The sequence below is a fragment of the Coturnix japonica genome, chromosome W, assembly GCF_054131305.1.
Source record: "Coturnix japonica strain WE chromosome W, WE-NBRP24, whole genome shotgun sequence".
Taxonomy (NCBI): Eukaryota; Metazoa; Chordata; class Aves; order Galliformes; family Phasianidae; genus Coturnix; species Coturnix japonica.
In genome coordinates, this window is record NC_140701.1 from 24,343,720 (window position 1) to 24,356,316 (window position 12,597).

At 46.2% G+C, this 12,597-nt stretch overlaps 1 pseudogene across 1 annotated transcript; it reads right to left on the reverse strand.

The window, feature by feature from the left end:
- Positions 1-1,429: 1,429 nt before the first annotated feature.
- On the reverse strand, positions 1,430-12,220 carry LOC146754617 (uncharacterized; annotated as a pseudogene). The gene is made up of 6 exons (XR_014939023.1): positions 12,034-12,220; positions 11,443-11,858; positions 10,048-10,236; positions 9,742-9,888; positions 5,447-6,602; positions 1,430-4,825 (listed from the first exon to the last, which is right to left on the reverse strand). The product of XR_014939023.1 is annotated as an uncharacterized LOC146754617 (transcript).
- Positions 12,221-12,597: the final 377 nt, after the last annotated feature.

Sequence of the window (12,597 nt, forward strand, 5' to 3'; positions counted from 1 at the left end):
GGTCTCCGGACAGTTTCTTCTTATCTTTATTGCCCTCTTCTCTGGTTTTCTTTTGACTAAGTGTCTGTAATTCCCCCTTTCCCTGCCCTTTTAAATGTAAACTATCTACAGTTACCCTTTGTCTTGGTTTCTGTTAAGTTCCCCTTTCCCTTTCTATAGCAAAGTGTTACCTTACCACCATTTTGAGGCTTTGCTCACTCTTCAATTCCCCCCTTTTCTTTAATCTAGCAGGCTTTTACCTGCTAGATTCTTAATGGGTCTCAAAATAGGCTCCGCTCTCTACCTTTTGTCTCAGCTCATGTCTCTTCCAATCCTCGTATTCCCTTCCGGTTCCTTGGTACAAGCACATAGAGCACTTTACTACTATACAGGTAAAACTTATTAACATCACCAAGATGGCTATAATGATTCCGACCAAAAAGAGATGCTTTACCCATCCTAAATTTGGTAACCAGCTAGTGAGTGTATCCCACAATCCTTTTTCCCAACCTATGTTATCCTGACTTGCCTTGTGCAACACCTTTGTTTGTTCCCAAATTTTCCTCAAGTCGGTTTCAATTCTTAGGTCTTTGTTTAGGTACACACAGCAGCTCTGATTTATTATTGTGCATACCCCCCCTTCTTTGGCTGTTAATATATCCAGTGCCATCCTGTTTTGAATCACCACCTTGGATAAGGAGGATACCTCTTCTTGGATTGCTCGTAATGCATCTGTTGTGGCATTTTCTACTATTTCTAAAGTAGCTGAGATATTCACAATTGCCTGTTCTAGTTGTGTCACCCCTAGAGATGGAATGAGAATTCTTAAGAAGCTATGAAAGCCTGTGCTGTGCACTAAGGGGTTGTATGTGTGCCTAGTTCGAATCCAGGGAGTTCTTAAAAGTCCTCGTGGGGTGTCTTCGTGTACTGTAGTTTGAGGTACCAAATATCCTACAGTACATGTCCCTGTCCAATTTATAGGTAATGCTTTTCGTGCATGCCCATCCCCACACAGCCACCAATACCCATTTGGTAATTTACATGGCTTGGGCATCTTTTCTTGGTAAGCAAATGATGTAGCCATCCTTGCAATTCCGAGAATATTCTTATCTGAGACCCAGTATGATGCCTCATCTGTTCTAGGGTCGCATCCCGTGCCTTGTGCCCATTTCCCAATTCTAACAATCCCTGTTACTATTCCTGAATTCCCATATTCCCAACTACACCCTATGCCCGTTAAGTTTCGCCATCCCACCCCCACCCCCTTATCAAATTTTCTATCTACAAAGATTGACCTAGTAGAATCTAAGATTAGCAACTCAAACCTAGGACCTTTCTGTGGTTTGTCTTGTTTGTCTTCTAGACCAAACTTACATTTCCCATATTCCACCCAGCTTGGAATTGTCCAGTTTAGTGTTGCCACCCCATACATAGGCACTCTTCCCTCTCCTCTAGGGAGGGCCGTGCATATCCAGCAAGATTTATTGAAAGCCTGGCCAATTTTCTCAGTCATTTTCAGGTAGCTGTTCCCATGCCAGGCTACGACTGTTGTCACGGTCATGCTAAAAATTACCAAGCTGTTATACATGTTTTTGGATTTTGATCTTCAGTGGTCCTTCCTCTTTCACCGTCCACTGTTGTCTGGGAGCTTTCTTCAGGCGGGTGTGGTGTATCCAAGGCGTCAGTCCTTTCACCTTTGCTGCCGTGTGGGTGGTCAGGAGCACTTGGTAGGGCCCACTCCACTTTGGTTCCAGAGGTGAATCTGAGAGGGATTTAACATAAACATAGTCGCCTGGTAGTATATTATGCACTGGGCTATCTAGGCCCCGTGCCCTGGCCCCAAGTACTGTTTTTTCAATTTTCTTTAGTTGCTTTGTCAGATTTACCATGTATTCATTCAATACTTCTTCCCCAGTTTGCATAGAGATTCCCTTCTGTACAGGGTAAGGCCTCCCATAAAGGATTTCGAATGGGCTCAGTCCTTCCTTGGTTCGGGGTTTGGTACGAACTCGTAAGAGTGCCAGTGGTAATGCCTGAGGCCAGGGTATCCCAGCCTCTTGGCCCAATTTCACTATCTGTAATTTGATTAGGTGATTCATTTTTTCCACCTGACCGCTGGACTGCGGCCTGTATGGTGTATGTAGCTGCCAATCAATTCCCAATAGTGAACTTACTTGTTGGACCACTTTAGCATTAAAGTGTGGGCCACGATCTGATGAAATTGCTGCAGGGACCCCAAACCTCGGAATAATCTCATGTAACAGAGCCTTTGTTACCTCTCGAGCCCTGTTAGTCCTACAGGGGTACGCCTCTGGCCATCCCGAAAAGGTGTCTGTTAATACCAATAAATATCTGAACCCCCCTTTTCTTGGGAGTTCTGAGAAATCAATTTGCCACTGTTGTCCCGGGTAATTCCCTTTCCCTATCTGCCCTAGGGTGACTTTATGACCTGACTTGGGGTTATTCTGTAAACATATCTCGCATTGTTGTGTCACCTGCCTAATTGTGGAATACAAGTTCTGGGCAATTATTCTTTGGGCTAAATATTTATGCAGTGCCTCCACTCCCCAATGAGTTTTTCTGTGTTCAGCCATTATCACTGCCCACAGTATAGCCGTGGGAATAATGATTTTACCTTGTGGGGTAGTGGCCCATCCTCCCTCTCCCACTTGCCCTCCTAGATCTTCTATGAGAATTTTATCTTCCTTTGAGTATCTGGGTTCACTATCAATTTGGATTTTACCGTCTGGAATTAAAGAATGCATTTCCACCGGGTCTTCCCTTGCTGCTCGTTTTGCCTCTCGATCTGCAAAAGCATTTCCTACTTCTTCCGGCATCTTTCCTTTCTGGTGTGCTCTGCAATGCATAATAGCCACCTTTCTTGGTCGATGAACTGCTTCCAGGAGCTTTAAAATTTCCTCGGCATGCTTAATGCCCTTTCCTTGTGTTGATAATAGTCCTCTCTCCTTCCATATTGCTCCATGGGCATGTACAACACTAAAAGCATACTTTGAATCTGTCCATATGTTGATTCTCTTTCCCTCTGCCAGCTCTAATGCTCGAGTTAGAGCTATGATTTCTGCCTTTTGTGCAGAGGTATTTGGGGTCAAGGCTTTTGATTCTATTACCTTGTTTGTAGTTGTCACAGCATAGCCTGCTTTGCGTACCCCCTGCAGCACAAAGCTGCTACCGTCAGTATACCAAGAGTCCTCAGCATCTTCTAGTGGTTCTTCTTTCAGGTCTGGTCGGCTGGAACACACCGCATCAATGGTTTCCAGGCAATCATGCAGTACTGGTTCTTCCGAGGTTCCACTAAGGAAGGATGCTGGGTTAACAATATTAGTTACTATTATTTCCACATCATCTTGTTCCATCAGGGTAGCTTGATACTTAAGGAGTCTCTGCGGTGAGAGCCAGTGCCCACCCTTCACTTCTAACACAGTTGAAACAGTGTGAGATGTCAAGACTGTGATTTTCTGCCCTAAAGTAAATTTACGTGCTTCCTGAACGTTTAATACCAGTGCAGCTATTGCTCTCAAGCAGCTCGGCCACCCCCTGCTTACTTCATCCAGTTGTTTAGAAAAGTATGCTACTGCTCTTCAATAAGGCCCCAAGTTCTGAGCCAGGACTCCCAAGGCTATTTCTTGTTTTTCATATGAGAATAGCCAGAATGGTTTTGTTGTGTCTGGCAACTCTAAGGCAGGAGCCTGCATGAGCTCACGCTTTAACTGTTTAAAGGCTCTTCTGCTTTCCCCATCCCAAGTGAGAGTATTGGGGTTAGTTTTTAAAAGTGCAAAGAGTGGTTTTACCAGAAGTCCATAGTTATGGATCCAGAGTCGACTCCAGCCTGTCATTCCCAGGAATGTGCGCAGCTCCTTTGCAGTCCGGGGCTCGGGGGTCTGACAAATGGCTTCCTTCCTCGCTGTTCCCAGCATCCTTAGTCCTGCTGTGATTTCGTAGCCCAAATAGACTACTTGTCGTTTCGCCACCTGGGCCTTCTGTGGGGAGACTCGATACCCATTAAGCCCCAGAAAATTCAGTAGACTGATAGTCCATGTTATACACTCTTCTTCCGTTTCAGTAGCTATTAATAGATCATCTACATACTGTAACAGAACTCCTTTCTCAGAGGGGCGTTCCCATTGTTCCAAATCCTTGGCTAGCTGATTCCCAAAAATAGTTGGGCTATTCTTGAACCCTTGGGGAAGCACTGTCCATGTCAGTTGTGTTTTTCTGCCGGATTTAGGGTTCTCCCACTCAAATGCAAATAATAGCTGACTCTCTGGACTTAGGGGTAAGCAGAAGAATGCATCCTTTAGATCCAGTACGGTAAACCAAGCCAATTCACTAGATAGTTTTGTAAGCAGTGTATATGGGTTTGCTACCAGGGGATATAAATCTTCTACTATTTTATTGATTGCTCTCAGATCCTGTACTATACGGTAGTTCCTGTCTGGTTTCCTAATTGGGAGTATCGGGGTATTGTATTTAGATTCACATTCCACTAATAACCCATGTCTCATGAATTTATCAATTAATGGTTGTGCTCCCTCTCTATCTTCTATCCTTAGGGGGTATTGTTTAATTCGTGGGGGTTGAGCTCCTTGCTTTATATTAATTACCACAGGAGGGGCGTTTTTTGCACGCCCTGGGATTTCCGTTGCCCATACCCCTGGATAGACCTGATTACTGATTTCTTCTGGCATCCCTGTGTTTTCGGGAGTTGAGTTTGTTGTGATCAATGCTAGGCTCAGTACCTCAATTAAAGAATCATCCCTTACTTTAAACCGCATCTTTCCTGCCTCAAATTTTATTTCTGCCCCTAATAATTCTAAGAGATCCCGTCCTAAGAGGTGATGTGGTGAGTCAGGTAGGTATAAAAATCGATGTATCCCTACCTGCTTCCCCAATTTATATTTCAGAAGTTTAAGGAAGTAAGCCTTTTCGGGTTGACCAGTGGCCCCTTTTACAGTCATAAATTCTTTACTTAATGGAGTTAATTCTTCATTTAGTACTGAACAAGCCGCACCAGTATCTATTAAAAATTCTACACTCTTCTGTTTCTTCCTTAGCTTTATCTTAACCAGTGAATCCGCCAGGGTAGACTTGCCCGGTTCCAGTCAATCCTCCTTTACGGGGGCTTGGAACTTAGTCCATGCCCCCCTTTTCTGTTTTCTCAGTGGGCATTCATTTTTCCAGTGTCCTTTTTTCCGGCAGATGGCACATTGGTCCTTTTCCAGGGGCTTTCTTGTTCTGCACATTTCACCCCTCCCTGTCCCTTGCAAAGCTGCAATCAGTATCTGTCTGTCCTTTTTCCTATCTTCCTCCTCCCGATTGCTAAACACTCTCCAAGCTACTTCTAGCAAACTTTCCAAATTTCTATTGGCCGGTGCTGGTAATTTTTGTAGCTTCTTTCTTATATCCCCTGCAGACTGCCCTGTGAATAGTGACACCAACTGATGAATACCTTCCTCTGAATTTGGATCCAGGGAGGTATGTTTTCTCATTACATTCCTCAGCCTTTCAAGGAATTCCGAGGGAGTTTCCTGGGGACCCTGTTTCACTTCAAATAATTTAGACCAGTTCACTGTTCTGGGGATAGCTCTTTCTACTCCCTTTATTACCCATTCTCGGTATCTCTCCAAAAGCTCCCTGCTATGATCTGTATTTGGGTCCCAGCGAGGGTTTTGTAATGGGAAATAGTCTTTAATATCTTCATCTGTTCCTCGCAAACTATCCTCAAGCAGGGTTTGTGCTGTTCTTAGAACCAGTTGTTTTTCTGTTTCAGTCAGTTGATCTAACAGCAACTGAATATCATTCCAGTCTGGTTCAAATTGTCTAACTAAAAACTGCATTTGTCTTGCTACCTTTGATGGGTCATCTCGGTAGTTTTTACAAACCTCCTTCCAAGACTCTAAGTCAAATGAAGAGAACGGAACTTTAACTAACATTGTACCCCCCTCTGGATGTACCACTTCCCTCAACGGAGCTATTGTTAACGGCTGCTGGCTTCGGGTACGTGAGGCTACTGGGGAGGCAGGAGGCTCAGGGGGTGAAGGGAGGGCTGAGGGTGAAGGGGGTGAAGGAGGATTAGAATCCTCAAGGGAAGGCATTTCTGGATCTAGTGGGATTTCCTCATTTCTCACCCTCATTGTCCGCTGAACCTGGAGATATTCCAACAATTCTTCAGGCTCCCTAACCTTGCCTGTCTTTGTGCACTGCTGTCCGATACTACAGGATGAGCAGCAGCGTTTTATTTTACTTTCTTTTGCCTCCCGCCGTACTTTTTCTATAGTTAGTACAAAAGGATCTTGTGGCGGTCCCATTCCACACTCTTTCTGCCATTCCGGGTGGTTGCGGAGGGTGAAGAACATATCTGCATATGCTACCTCCTCCCACTTATTTTCTCTCCTCAGAAACAACATAAGCTGCAAGATTGTATTATATTTTACTGTTCCATTTAGAGGCCATTTCTCCCCTTCCTCCAGCTTATACACCAACCACCACTGATTACAATATTTAATCAAGTTTTTCCGACTCAGGGTTCCTCTTGATTTCCCAGCAATATCTCGCCAGTGTGCCAGTATACAACCCAGGGGTGTGCGCTCAGGGACCTCTTTGCTCTGTGATTTCCCCATCGTAACTTAATATAAACAACCGTATTCTTTTATAAGTAAAACCACTTCTGACACAACAGTATTGTTATGACTTATGACCACGTACTTTACAACAACCGGTAACTAATAATACAAAATAAACACGTATTAAAACAAAGACAAACAAGTATTGGTGACAGCTTTCGCTTCGTCCGTCCCCGGCCGTTTCCCTCGCGGGAGGACGGAACCGCGGGTCGGGACTCCGCACTCGCCCCACAGCTACGCAGCATCTCACTCACACCACACTCACACGACAATTCAGAATTACAGAATTTAAAAAAAACAGAATTACAATATATCATTTGTTAAGCTTAACCAAAGATGTTAAGAACACCGGTGCTAGTTGTTGACTTAGGTCACCTATATAAACAGCGCTGTACCATACCAATTATCCCAGGATTACCCAAATCACCCTGTACCAGAGAGCAGACAAGCTCTGCCCAATTAGCAATCACTTGAATGTGAGCAATAGCCCTTTTACCATGCGTACGACTTACTGGCCCCTTTGTAGGCACTCCCTAGGGAGTCCTCCTAACCCAGCCGGCAACCTAACCTAACCCGTGAGCTCACGTCCCAAGGGGGGGAGCACGCCGATTCCTCTGTGCCCTGCGTAGGATGTTTCCTCACGACTTACGGGACCCCCGTTTCCCAGTTTCACATACCTTTCCGCCGACAGATGGTTCTTGTCTGCTCCCGCAGTGATCAGATGAGGGAGGGGAGTCCTTCCGAGAAATCTCGGGGTGCGCGAAAGGCGTCCCCCTTCTCAGCTGGTCCCGCAGCCAAACAGAGGTAGTCCCATCTGGGGTGCCAAATGGACTTGCGGAATCAAACTCTATAATCCAGAGATGGGTTATAAAGCAGGTATGTTTATTCCAGCGTTGCGCAGCGCCGGGTGCAAGGGGGATAGCTCCACCAAACTTGCACACCATAAGGAGAAAAGTGTGTTACAGATATAGGTTAAGCTAATACATAATCAATAGTCTCCTCCTCAGTTTGATTACATATTCATTACATTCCCTATGGCTCCGTTCCCCGCAACCCCATTCCCTCATTCCCCCTGACCCCATTCCCCGCGACCCTTGCCGTTGTTTTGGGGTGAAATTCTTCTTCTGTTTTCTTCTTGGTGTTATCTGCTGGTACCATTCTCCCAGGTAAGCATCGTCTTGCCCGGGGGTATCTAATCCTTCTTCTTGTCAGAGGTCTCTGGACAGTTTCTTCTTATCTTTATTGCCCTCTTCTCTGGTTTTCTTTTGACTAAGTGTCTGTAATTCCCCCTTTCCCTGCCCTTTTAAATGTAAACTATCTACAGTTACCCTTTGTCTTGGTTTCTGTTAAGTTCCCCTTTCCCTTTCTATAGCAAAGTGTTACCTTACCACCATTTTGAGGCTTTGCTCACTCTTCACTGTGTCTCAGCGCAGGATATGGGGTGTGAGAAGGGCTCAGTCTGAACAAGCAGTCAGTTACAGTGAAACTCTGAACTTCAGATCTCTGAGTTCCAGTGCCCTCCTGTGCACACTCTCCCATAGTTTAATGTCCTCTGTGGTGCCCAGAAGTGCACCCAGTGATCCAGGTGAGGCTGTAGCAGTGCAGAGCAGACAGGGATGATCCTTTACCTCACCCAGATTGCAATAACTTGCTTGATGCACTCCAGGGGACCGTTTGCCTTCCTTGCTGCCTAGGCACACTCCTGACTCACGTTCAGTTAGATGTTGTGCAGGACCCCCAGTCCTTTTCAGTCATACCGCTCTCCAGTGTCCCATACCTAGTCAGTGTGCATGTCCAGTGTTGCCCCTACCCAGGTGCACAATCAGGCACTTGTTCTTGTTATATTTTATGGACCTGGTGCCGTATGCAGTATATTCTGTGCAGAAGGGTACTGTGAGAAATAGTCTCAAAAGCTCTACTGGTAACCTCAACTATCTACCCTTGGTCAACCAATTTGGTAACCTTGTCATGAAAAGACCTACAGTTAAACAGGACCTTCCCCTCAGGAAGTTGTGTTGGCTGTGACCAATGACCCAATTGTTCGTCAGGTGTTTTTCAGTCACTCCCACCATCACTTTCTCCATAATTTTACCAAGAACTGGAGTGAGACTGAGAGGTCCATAATTGCCCCTGTCATCTTTCTTGCTCTTCCTTACAATGAGACAACATTTTCCAGCTTCCTGTCAGCTGGCATGACCCTAGACTTCTTTAGATGCCATTGAAATGAGAGCCCAGAACATACTAAGGTGTCATCAGTGCAAGAACGTAGATGTGCCATAGCTTTGCAATGCCTTGAACTCCAGAGTATGCCACAGATGGTGCAGAGAGGAAGATCTGCCTCTTCTGTTGTGAGCTCATTCATTTGGTAAGCAGAATAACACTATCTGATACATGGGGACTGTGTCTCTGCTCTGCTCTGCTCTGCTCACAGAGGAACGGTGTGGGGGCTTGCTCTCATGTCAGTGCAGATAAACTCACTTTCTCTTTAACCCTTTTTTCCTCTGTAAACTCTTCCACTATTTGTACCCTCAGATACACTTCCACATAGCCTCAAGTACATTTCCACGTGCCAGTAACAATTACACTGTCTTATACTATCAAAACAGTTTGTCAAACAACGTTGCAGCAGGGAAGCCCATGGGATACCAGGGATACTCGTGATATGATGGATCTCCCATGTTGCTAACCATTTCTTTGTTGAGCGAGACATGAAACAGGACCCATTATCGTTCTTGATCTGACAAAGTTGGCCAACTACAGCAATAGCAACAGTCCAGTGACTCTGTGCTGCCGATGAGTTTGCTTTATCATGCTGACTGGCTACAATGACAGTTGAAGACGTGTCCACTGTTACAGCCAACAATTTGCGGGGCCCCGTGCAGTCTTCTCAAGTGAAATCCTTCTGCCAGACCTGCAATGGGGCAGGACTACGAGGGTTCACTCCCACCCCTATCACCAGCGCTGAATTGCAAAGAGGGCATGTTTGGGCAACATCGTGTGCAACAGACAGCGGAATGGAGCAAGTCCTAGATAGCGTATGGGCACCTATTTGAAGGGTGGAGTGAAGATCACAGGCATCCTGAACTGTAAAAATGTGTGTACTAGCAGCTCTATCTGCTACCTCATTGCCTGTGGTGAAGAAACCTGGCACCTCAGAGTGGCTATGCACATGGAAGATTGCAATAGGGGCTATGCAGGTAGCCAGGCCTTCTTCCAAAACACCAGCAGCTTTTGTACTTGGGAAGCCCTCTCGGCCCATCCTGGTCAGCTGATTGGCAGCAAATGTGGAATCAGTGACAATATTACAGGGTATCTCCAGCCAAAAGTGAACTGAAACTGCTACGGCCATTACTTCAAGCATCTGCACACTAACCACTGGGTCTACGAAAATAGCGGTCTGCCAGTTATTATTAGATGCTTGCCAAACCACTGCCCCCTGGCCTGTTCTTGAAGAGGCATCTGTGAACAGTGTAGGCCCCTCAAGCGGAGAGGTTTGAACTCGAAACCACAGAGAAACATCCAGAGGTTTAGCTACATCAAAGATAGGCAGGGTGTCCGAGGACGTGATCGTCCCTCCGAAGTCCTGTAACCCTGTGAGGAGGCTCTCAGGGAGCGGCTGTACATCACAAAACACACTCGGCAAGTATCAGGCTCTTTCCCCAGGACCTGTAATGAAAGCAGTCAGGATCTCCTGAGCAGCACTGCTAGTATCTCAGTCCAAGATGTGTAGGCACGTTTAGGCTGTAGCGAAAACAGCCACCAAAGCAGTTGTGGTTTAGCATCGAGGGAATGGTCCAGCATAGCAGCGGCACCTGCCTCGCACCTACAAACAGCTATTTCAAGGGCCTGGGCAGGATCCCACCGCTTAAGCAACTTTTCCATACAGCTCTGTAAGATCTCTTGCCAAGCTGCAGCCATCTAGGGGGTCAGTTCTCGGGACTCCCTTGGGTTAGACCCTCTCAGCTGATCATAAAAGGGCTTCATTAATTGTGGAGATATTCCCAAGGCGCCCTGAACCCACTGGAGGGCTCCCAACAATTTCTGTATGTCCCATAGTTACTCTATATGTGGCTGAATATCAAGGCCATCAGGTTGCACCATTCAGGACCAAACTTATACCCCAGGTATTCAACTCCTGGGCCTCTCTGTACTTTGTGCTCCGAAACAGTGAACCCAGCAGCAGTAAGCGTGGTGATTACCTGTGTTTCAAGTGTCTGTAACCCTAACTCGGTAGGGGCTGCAAGCAAAAGGTTATCCATGTAATGCAGGATCATATATTGAGGGAAATCTCACCTGATTGATTCTAACACTCCGCCTACTGCTAACTAACAGATCATGGTGGATACGTCATTCCTTGCGGGAGGACGCACCACTGAAATCTCTTAGCGGGACTTTAATAATTGAGTGTCGATACCATGAAGGCAAACGTCTCCCAATCTTCTTCTGCGAGGGGAATGGAGAAAAAGCAGTCTTTAAGATCTATGACCACCAGTGGCCATTCTTTGGATATAGCTGATAACACTGGCCCTCATTGCTGTACTGCTCTGAAAGGTACTAATTGGGCACAGCAAGCGAAAGGCACCAGAGCGTTTCTTGATGACAAAGATCAGAGTGTGCCATTGACTGAGGGAGGGAACTATATGTCCAAATGGAAGCTCTTGTGAGACTAACTGTTGGAGTGCATCAAGTTTATCATGAGGAAGTGGCCACTGATCTACCCAAACGGGGCATGCGTCCTGTTTCCACCGCAATGGGATTGCATGTGTGGTAGACAATTGGTAGACAGTGGTCTATATTATAAATTTGTAATATGTGCACCCACGCTGTTTATGAAATCCTGTCCTAGTTGACTCCCTGGTATTTTGGTAATAAGCGGAACAAGCAAAGCCAGTTTTTCCAGCGAGCCGTCTCTGTTAACTATGACAGTTTCCACCTCAGCCAGGGACCTTTTAGAGGTGGTCACTCCCACCCCTCTAATCACCTGAGAGGGGCCCACTGGCCAAGCTTCAGGCCAGTCCTTATGTAACATCCCATCCGCTCCCGAATCAATAAGCGCTGTAATCAGAACGGAGTAACAACCTGAGAAGTCAGGCGGCAAGTCAAGGTAGGACATGAAAGCCCTGACTAAGGGGCGATCTTGACCGTCTAGTGTTAACACCATGGTATGTGTGTTATGAACTTCAAGGGTGAAGCTGGCATAACCAGTGGGTTGAGTATAGGTGTTGTTGATGGCCCTTTCTGTGGAATGTGGGAGGGGCGTCGGGCCTGTGCCCCCCCCCCATCCCCCCCGTTTCCCTGTGGCTGGACTCTGTGGTTTCTGCATGGCCAAGCGGTATGTCCTCCCTTACCACACAGCTGACAAGCAATTTTTTCTCTCTCTGCTGACATGCAATTTTTTCTCTCTCTCCCCTACTTGTAGCTTTACACTGAGCCTTAATTTGACCATACTGGCCACACTGATAACAAGGGCCTTTGGAAGGCTCTATGGCTCGCAGTGGTACAGAAGCTGCAGCCATCACATTAGTGATAGCATCTGCAAGCCCCTCGTTGGTTAAGGTTGCGGACTTCTGCTTATCCAGATTTCCCAGATCTCTGCACATGAAGGCTATTCTCACTTCCAGTGCCCTGTCCTCTCCACCTTCCCCTTTGCTGTTTACAGCAGCAGTCTCTGACCCTGGCTCCCTCTCCCACTCTGAGAGTTCTGATTGCAGGGGAACGGTGCGGGGGGGTTGTTCTCATGCCAGCACAGATAAACTCACTTTCTCTTTAACCCTTTTTCCTCTGTACACTATTCCACTATTTGTACCCTCATTTACACTTCCACGTACCCTCAACAATACTTCCGTATGACATTAACAACTACACTTTCTTATACCAGCAAAACAGTTTGTCCCATTCCCTTCAAAACCCACAAATCAAACAACACAGTTCTTCAGTTTCCATAAACACTCTTACTACCTTATAACTTTCCCATAGC